Here is a 7925-nt window from a genome sequence, read left to right as displayed (position 1 = left end):
CATTTTCAATTGTCTCAAGTAATTTTCTGGTTTTCGTTTTGATGTCTTCTTTGGCCCAATGGTTGTTCAAGAGTGTGTTATTTAATTTCCACTTTCATTTGTGAATTTTCTAGTTTTCCTTCTGTTATTGATTTCTAGTTTCCTTCTGTTGTGTTTTGGAAAAGATACTTGATGCCATGTCAATATTCTTAACATTGAAACTAAAACTAGTTTTGTGACCTAACATGGGCTCTTTCTTGGGAAATGTTCCACGTGTGCTTGAAGAGAATGTGTATTTTACTGCTGTTGAGTGGAATGTTCTGTGTATTTCTGTTAGGTTTATTTGGTCTGTAGTGTTGTCTAATCCTCTGTTCCCTTATTGCTCTTCTGCCTGGATATCCTATCCATTACTGAAAGTGGGTTATTGATGTCTTTTACTATTATTATGTTATTGTCTATTTCTCCCTTCAGATCTGTCAATGTTTGCTTTATATACTTAGGTGCTCTGTTGTCAAGTGCATATATAATTTTGTTATATCTTCTTGATGAATTGATCCTTTTGCCATTACATAATGTCCTTCTCTGTGTTTAGTGACAGTTTTTTACTTAAAGTTTGTTTTGTCTGATGTAAGTATGGCCATGTCTGTGGGTTTTGTTTTGTTTTGTTTTGTTTTGTTTTGTTTTGTTCTTACCATTTGTGTGGAATATCTTCACCTCTTCACTTTTAGCCTATTCGCCCTTAAATCTAAAATGAGTCTATTATAGATAGCATATAGTAGGTTCTTTTTAAAAATTAATTCAGCCATTCTTTTGACTGGGGAGTTTAATCCATTTATGTTGAAGGAATTATTGATATGAAAGGATTTACTATTGACATTATGCTAATTGTTTTTTGTCTGTCTTGTAGTTCTTTTGTTCCCCATTTCCTCTCACTTTCTTCCTTTTGTATCGTGTTGATTTTTTTTTTAGTAATATGCTTTAATTTGTTTTTCTTTGTTTATTTTTTATGGGTATTTTCTTTTTGGTAACCATGAAGCTTATATAAGACATTTTATACTTATGAGTTAATTTTGAGCTAATAACATTATTTCTATAGTGTATAAAAATTCTACACTTTGATCTCTCCCCCATATGCTATCAATGTGACAATTTACATCTTTTTATATTGCGTTTCATGATCAAATATCTGTAGGTATATAATTATAGTTATTCATGATACTACCTCTAAACTTTTATATTAAAATAAAAAATGATTTACATGCCACCGTTACAGTATGACAGGATTGTGTATTTACCTTATATTTACTTTTACCAGTGAGTTTTATACTTCCATATGCTTTCTTATTGTTGTTTTGTGCCCTTTCATTTAAACTTGAGGAACTCTATTTTTTTATTTTTTATTTTTTTAGAAAGAATTTCACCTTTATTTTTTTTTATGAAATTTATTGTCAAATTGGTTTCCATACAACACCCAGTGCTCATCCCAAAAGGTGCCCTCCTCAATACCCATCACCCACCCTCCCCTCCCTCCCACCCCCCATCAACCCTCAGTTTGTTCTCAGTTTTTAACAGTCTCTTATGCTTTGGCTCTCTTCCACTCTAACCTCTTTTTTTTTTTTCCTTCCCCTCCCCCATGGGTTTCTGTTAAGTTTCTCAGGATCCATATAAGAGTGAAAACATATGGTATCTGTCTTTCTCTGTATGGCTTATTTCACTTAGCATCACACTCTCCAGTTCCATCCACGTTGCTACAAAGGGCCATATTTCGTTCTTTCTCATTGCCATGTAGTACTCCATTGTGTATATAAACCACAATTTCTTTATCCATTCATCAGTTGATGGACATTTCGGCTCTTTCCATAATTTGGCTATTGTTGAGAGTGCTGCTATAAACATTGGGGTACAGGTGCCCCTATGCATCAGTACTCCTGTATCCCTTGGGTAAATTCCTAGCAGTGCTATTGCTGGGTCACAGGGTAGGTCTATTTTTAATTTTTTGAGGAACCTCCACACTGTTTTCCAGAGTGGCTGCACCAGTTTGCATTCCCACCAACAGTGCAAGAGGGAGGAACTCACTTTAACACTGTGCAAATTGCTAACCCTTTGATTTAATTTAATTGATTTAATTTAGTTTAATTATTGAGGTGAACATAAAATTAACTATCTTAGTGTACAATACAGTGGCATTTATTTTATTCACAATGTTGTGTGCTGTACAACCATCACCTGTATCTAGGTGATTCCAAAACCTTTTCATCACCCCCTAAGAAGAGCCCATATACCCCCACTGAGCAGTCATTCCTTGTCCTTCTCCTCCGTCCTTGACAACCAATCTGCTTTCTGTTTCTATGGATGTACTTATTCTGGTTATTTCATATTAATGGAATTATACAGTATGTAACTTTTTGTGTCTGGCTTCTTTCACATAGCACATTCTTTTTTTTTTTTTTAGGTTTATCCATGTCATAGTGTGTATTAATAGCTCCTTCCTTTTTTGTGGCTAAATAATACTCTATGTTAAAGATATACATACATTTTATTTATCCGTTCATTCGTTGATGGCCATTTGGGTGGTGTTCAACTTTTGGCTATTGTGAATAAATTGCTTCGCCTTTTGCCTTTACTTTCCTCATCTGTGAAGTAGGGATAATAATTCATTGCTCAGGGTCATTGTGAAGACTGGAACTAATACAGATCATATGTCTGGCTCACTAAATAAAAGCTATCAGAATCGTTTTTGTGTATGTGAGACTAGAGAGAAAGAGCTCTTAAAATACAGGCCTTCGGTTGGGTTTGCAGATAAGATGAACATTCTTACTTTTTTTAGCCACTGAGGATTTATCAGTTCCTCTCATCTTGCCCCATCTTCCTGTCCATCTTTGGGTGACAAACCTCATTTTCAGGTCTCCTTACTGTTGAGATTATTCATCTTTTTGTTACTATCTTTACCTATGTGCTTTCTTTTTTTACTCCTAGTTTCATTCATTCATTTTTTTTAATGTTATTTATTTTTGACAGAGAGAGAGAGAGAAGAGTGCCAGTAAGCAGGGGAGGGGCAGAGAGAGAGGGAGACCGAGAATCTGAGGCGGGATCTGTGCTGATAGCAGAGAACTCGATGTGGGGGAGCTCAAACTCACCAACTCTGAGATCATGACCTGAGCTGAAGTTGGAGGCTTAACTGACTGAGCCACCCAGGCGCCCATGTTCATTCATTTTTTCATTCATTCATTAATTCATCCATCCATCGACCATTACCAGTTTCAGTTTTATATGCTGGATTATAGCAGGAAAAAAATTAGACTCAGTCTGAGATGTTTTCCCTGGCATTATAGTCTGGAGCTTGGGGGAGAAAAGACTAAAAACAAACAAATAAACCACATGTTAAGTAGTGGTATATGCTAAGAGGTAAAACAGAAGTGAGATAGGGAGAGTTTGAATTTAGTCAGAGAGTCAAGATGAGCCCCTTCGAAAACACAATTTGAGCAGAGTTCTGAACAAGGACTATGCAGTGCCTTTCTGAAGTTAAGTTTCCTCTTGGGAGGGAAGAGGGAAACCACTGAGGCCTTGAGTAGCATGACATGAGCTGACTTTCATGCTAAATAGATAGTCCTGCTGCTGCCATAGGATAATACTATTGATAATTGTTATTTCTGTGTTCTTCCTTGGTTTCTTTCTCTGAGATTTTGCTTCACGTGTCCTTCCTAAGCGTTCACTTTCTTGATGAAATCTTTCAGAGTCAGCTTTATAAACTGAGCCCACCCCTTTCTCCTTACTCCACCTCTCCGCTCTTTGGGGAAGAAGGAAAATAAAACACAAAGGAAGCTTTCAGCAGTGAATTTTCACCATCTCAACAGCCTCAGGTGACAAGGATCTGTGGCTGGAGGCCACTGTTTCCTTCCTGGTTTGAAGTGAAAACTTCCCTGATCTTCATCTTCACTGAGGCCCAAGGTGTGGGAATTAGGGAGAATCTTAGAAGTCTTTTCTAGAGCAAGGCTACCTTTTTGTCTTTGCCAATGTGTATTTTTCTGACTAAATTTAGAAATAGGGAAGGTTATTTTCGGTAAGAGAAGTGAAAACTCAAAGGATTTCCCCAGTTCTTCTGGGGATTGGGGTTTGGGACTTCTATATCCAGTTCTCCCTCCCTCAACCCCCCCTACTTTCTCCCCAGGGCATTCTATCCACACTCAGGGTAATGTAACAGGGTGAAAAGAGCATTGGACTGGGAACCAGAAGGCCTGAGTCTTAGTCTGGACTCTTCCTAACTAACCCTGGGTTTGTTAGTGGATAGGTATGTTAAAATAAAAAACAAATAGATACTTGCCTTGAAAATTCCTTGAGCAGACAAAACCAGTTAAGTCATACAAACAAAACTGAATTTAGCTTTTATTTGACCTGGGTCACTCTTTGCTTGTGTCTCTAAAAATCATAAGTAAATTTAAACTGTTTCTCAAGGTTGATATGAGATAACCATTGATCAATTCCTCATTCTTTAAGAAAATTCTAGTATTATAACCAATCACTGCAAATAATAAAATCACTGCTTTCTCATGATATAAGCTGCTTTATAACAATATACCCTCGAGCCTCCTCCCATGTTTTGGTTTGAGTGTTCCTGGTTTGCAAATTTTCTTTTTGGTATGTGCACAATTAACAGTGGTTCATTGGTTTTACTTCTGTTATTTCTGAACTTTTGACAGGTGGTAGAACAGAATGATAGTGAATAATATAAGCTCTGGAGTCAAACTAGCAAGTTTGAGTGTCTGGGTCCACTTCTTATTGATTATGTGTAATTAGGCAAATTATTTAACTTCTTTGTTTCCTATTGTCCCCATCTATAAAATAGGAATAGTAATTGTACCTACCTCATAGGACTGCTTGAGTATTAAAGAAGGTAATTGAAGTAAAAACACTTAGAGGAGCATTAGGTGTGCAGTAACATTTGTGATTAGCATAATTTTTGACAAGTCAATCATCTAAGTTGTGTTCAAGTGCTTGTAACCATATGTGGAATGTCCTATAGATCTGATGATGCTTGGTGGAGGAAAAACGAGGCAAGTGGGTTGGTTTTATTCAGTCATATAAAGGATTGTCACATGAAAGAGATACTTCTGAGTTGCTTTGAAAGTTCTTTGGAATTTAATTCAAAGTAATGGAGAACTTTTAATATAATCAATGGGGCCTGATCATTTTGGAATGATCATTTTGCAAAGCAGTGAGGAGTCCATCACCGAAAGAGTTTAAGCAAAGATGAGTCCTCTGTTTGGATTAGCATAGAAGGAATTCCCTTCTCTAAAATGTGAGCATAAAAAAGTAGTTCTTTCTTCTCATAACAACCCAAAAATTATTTCTCAACCTCCTTTATTCTCTCACTGTTCTTTTGACACTTCTTCCTCCTTAAGAGAATGGATGAGTGTTTACCAAACAGGTATGATGGTGTCAGTGGCAGTCAAGGCTGATAGGCCCATTTTTTAGATGAGAACATTAATGCCAAAGGACAATTGCATCGCTCATAAGCCGCCAATTAAAAGGATTAGAAAATGTGAAAGCTCCCAGGGCACCCTTGAATCCTGGCAATAAGATGTAATTAATAATAGGAAGCCATGCAAGTCAATATAAAAAGCTTACTTTAGTTTTTCTTTTTAGAAAGCCTACTTAAAAAAAAAACAAACCATACATGAGTGTTGGTAGAAGTTTTAAAATGTTCACACACAACCCCTGACACCTCTTTCAGCTTCTTTTCCTGCTATTACCACATTTTCGTGACTTTAAATAACATGGTATACTTTTGAATCAGGTTTCCTGATGTTATAACCCTCAATTGGTAATATATGGTCAAAAAACAAAATGGTGAAGTTAAAAGTGTCTTCTTAGAGGTGCCTCTTCTGTCTGTGACCTCTCCCATGAATCTCCTGTATTTTCCTGCTGTCATTCCTCTGGTTGTCTTAGTCAGTTAGGGCAGCTGTAAAAGAATGTCATAGACTGGGTGGCTTAAACAGCGATTTATTTCTCCTGGTTCTGGACGTCTGAGACAGGGCATCAACATGGTCGGGTTCTGGTGAGAGCTCTCCTCCTTGTTCATAGATGGCTGCCTTCTTGCTGTATCCCTACATGGCAGAAAGAGTGCTGGCTCCCTTCATCTCATTATAAGGGCGCTAATCTCATCATTGAATACACTCTGATGACCTCATTTTAACCTACTTACCTCCCAAAGGCCCACCTCCAGATACCATCACATTGGAAGTTAAGTCTTCAACATATGTATTTGGGGTGATACAGACATTTAGCTTATTGCACTGGTCTACTTACTCTTGCTTTAGGGCCTTTACACTTGCTGTCCCCCTTGTCTGAAACATTCTCTCTTTTCCATATCCACATATCTTTCTCCCTTACCGCCTTTAGGCTTTTCTTCAAATATCACTTATTTCTTATCAGTGAGGCCTTCCCAGATTACCCCATTTAAAATTACCCTCTATCACCCCCTAACCTCTTTTCTTATTTATTTCTTATAATAGCACGTATCATCTTCTTTCACAGTTTGAGTTACCCCAGAAGTAGACTTTGTGCCAAGAATTCAAGTAGAAGTGGTTTTTTGGGATATGCTCCAGTTACCCCACTCAAGTGGAGAAGAAGCTGGGGTACTTTTATACTGAATTCCATTAGTCATTGGCTGTAGGCTTCTTGGGAATGGAGTGTTAATTTCTGCTTCTACCCAAGGTACGCAAATAAGCCTTCCGTGACTTTGGAAAAAGTCTCAAAGCGAAACATGCAGATCTTGGCTCCTGGAATAAGAACAAGCACACCAAAATAATGATATGATATGATATGATATTCCAGGTTCTGGGTGGGGCATCAATAACATCTGCTACCCCATCTGGCATACCTTATAGTTTATAGAGATATATTATACAAGTCACATATTACATATATATACAATCCCACTCCTAGGTCATGAGCTCTATAAGGGCAAGAATTTTTGTCTATTTAATTCTCTGCTGAACTTAGAACAATACCTGGCAACCTGGCACATGTTGGTGTTGCATAAACATTTGTTGAATGAATTAATGATCTAGATCAGAGATTTTAAGCTATGGGTTGTAACTCGCTTAGCATGTCATGAAATTAATTTAATGAGTCACCACCAGCAATAAAGACAGAGAAAAGAAGAAGTATATTGCAGGTAGTAAGGGTAAATACTGTTTCATAAAATGTTGCACTTCAGTTATTTAATGTACATATTATAATTATTAAATTTAAATATATAAATTAAATTTACATTGGGTCCTATAATAAAATGTACTTTTCACTCTGGGTTGTCATTTTGACAATCACTGATCAATTTCTCACTTTGGCATTGGAATGATACAGAGAAGATTAGCATGACTCTTGCACAAGGATCACATGCAAATTCATGAAGGGCTTCCTACTTTTAGAATGCATTTGAATTTAAATGACTGTCAGCTTAAAATAGACTTCCATATGTATAGGTCAATATATATGAACCTCATAATAACCACAAACCAAAAATCTATAATGAAGACACAAAAAATAAAGACAAAGGAACTTATACATAACACTAAAGAAAACCATCAAACCACAAGGGAAGGAACCGAGAGAAGAAGGAAGGAACAAAGAACCACAAAAACAACCAAAAAACAATGAACACAATGACAATAAATGTATACCTGTAGATAATTCTTTTAAATCTAAATGAACTAAATGCTGCAATCAAAAGGCATAGGATGGCTGAATGGATTAAAAAAACTCAGGCCCATCTCTATGCTGCCTATAACAGACTCACTTCAGATCTAGGGACACACATAGACTGAAAGTGAAGGGGGAAAAGAATATCCCATACAAATGGAAACAAAAATTGACCTGAAGTAGCAATATTCATATTAAATAATATCAGACTTTAAAACAAAGACTGTAACAAGACAAAGAAGATA

The 7925-nt window shown here is 36.6% G+C and overlaps 1 non-coding gene across 1 annotated transcript; it reads left to right on the top strand.

The window, feature by feature from the left end:
- Positions 1–7299: 7299 nt before the first annotated feature.
- On the top strand, positions 7300–7407 carry LOC124523253 (U6 spliceosomal RNA). Its single transcript, XR_006964968.1, has one exon. It is a non-coding gene; the product is annotated as a U6 spliceosomal RNA (small nuclear RNA).
- The last annotated feature ends 518 nt before the right edge of the window (positions 7408–7925 follow it).

The sequence above is a fragment of the Lynx rufus genome, unplaced genomic scaffold (assembly GCF_022079265.1).
Source record: "Lynx rufus isolate CCGP_SWC_20201006 ecotype Redwood Valley unplaced genomic scaffold, mLynRuf1.p SCAF_1, whole genome shotgun sequence".
NCBI lineage: Eukaryota > Metazoa > Chordata > Mammalia > Carnivora > Felidae > Lynx > Lynx rufus.
This window is presented reverse-complemented; position numbering and strand designations above follow the sequence as displayed.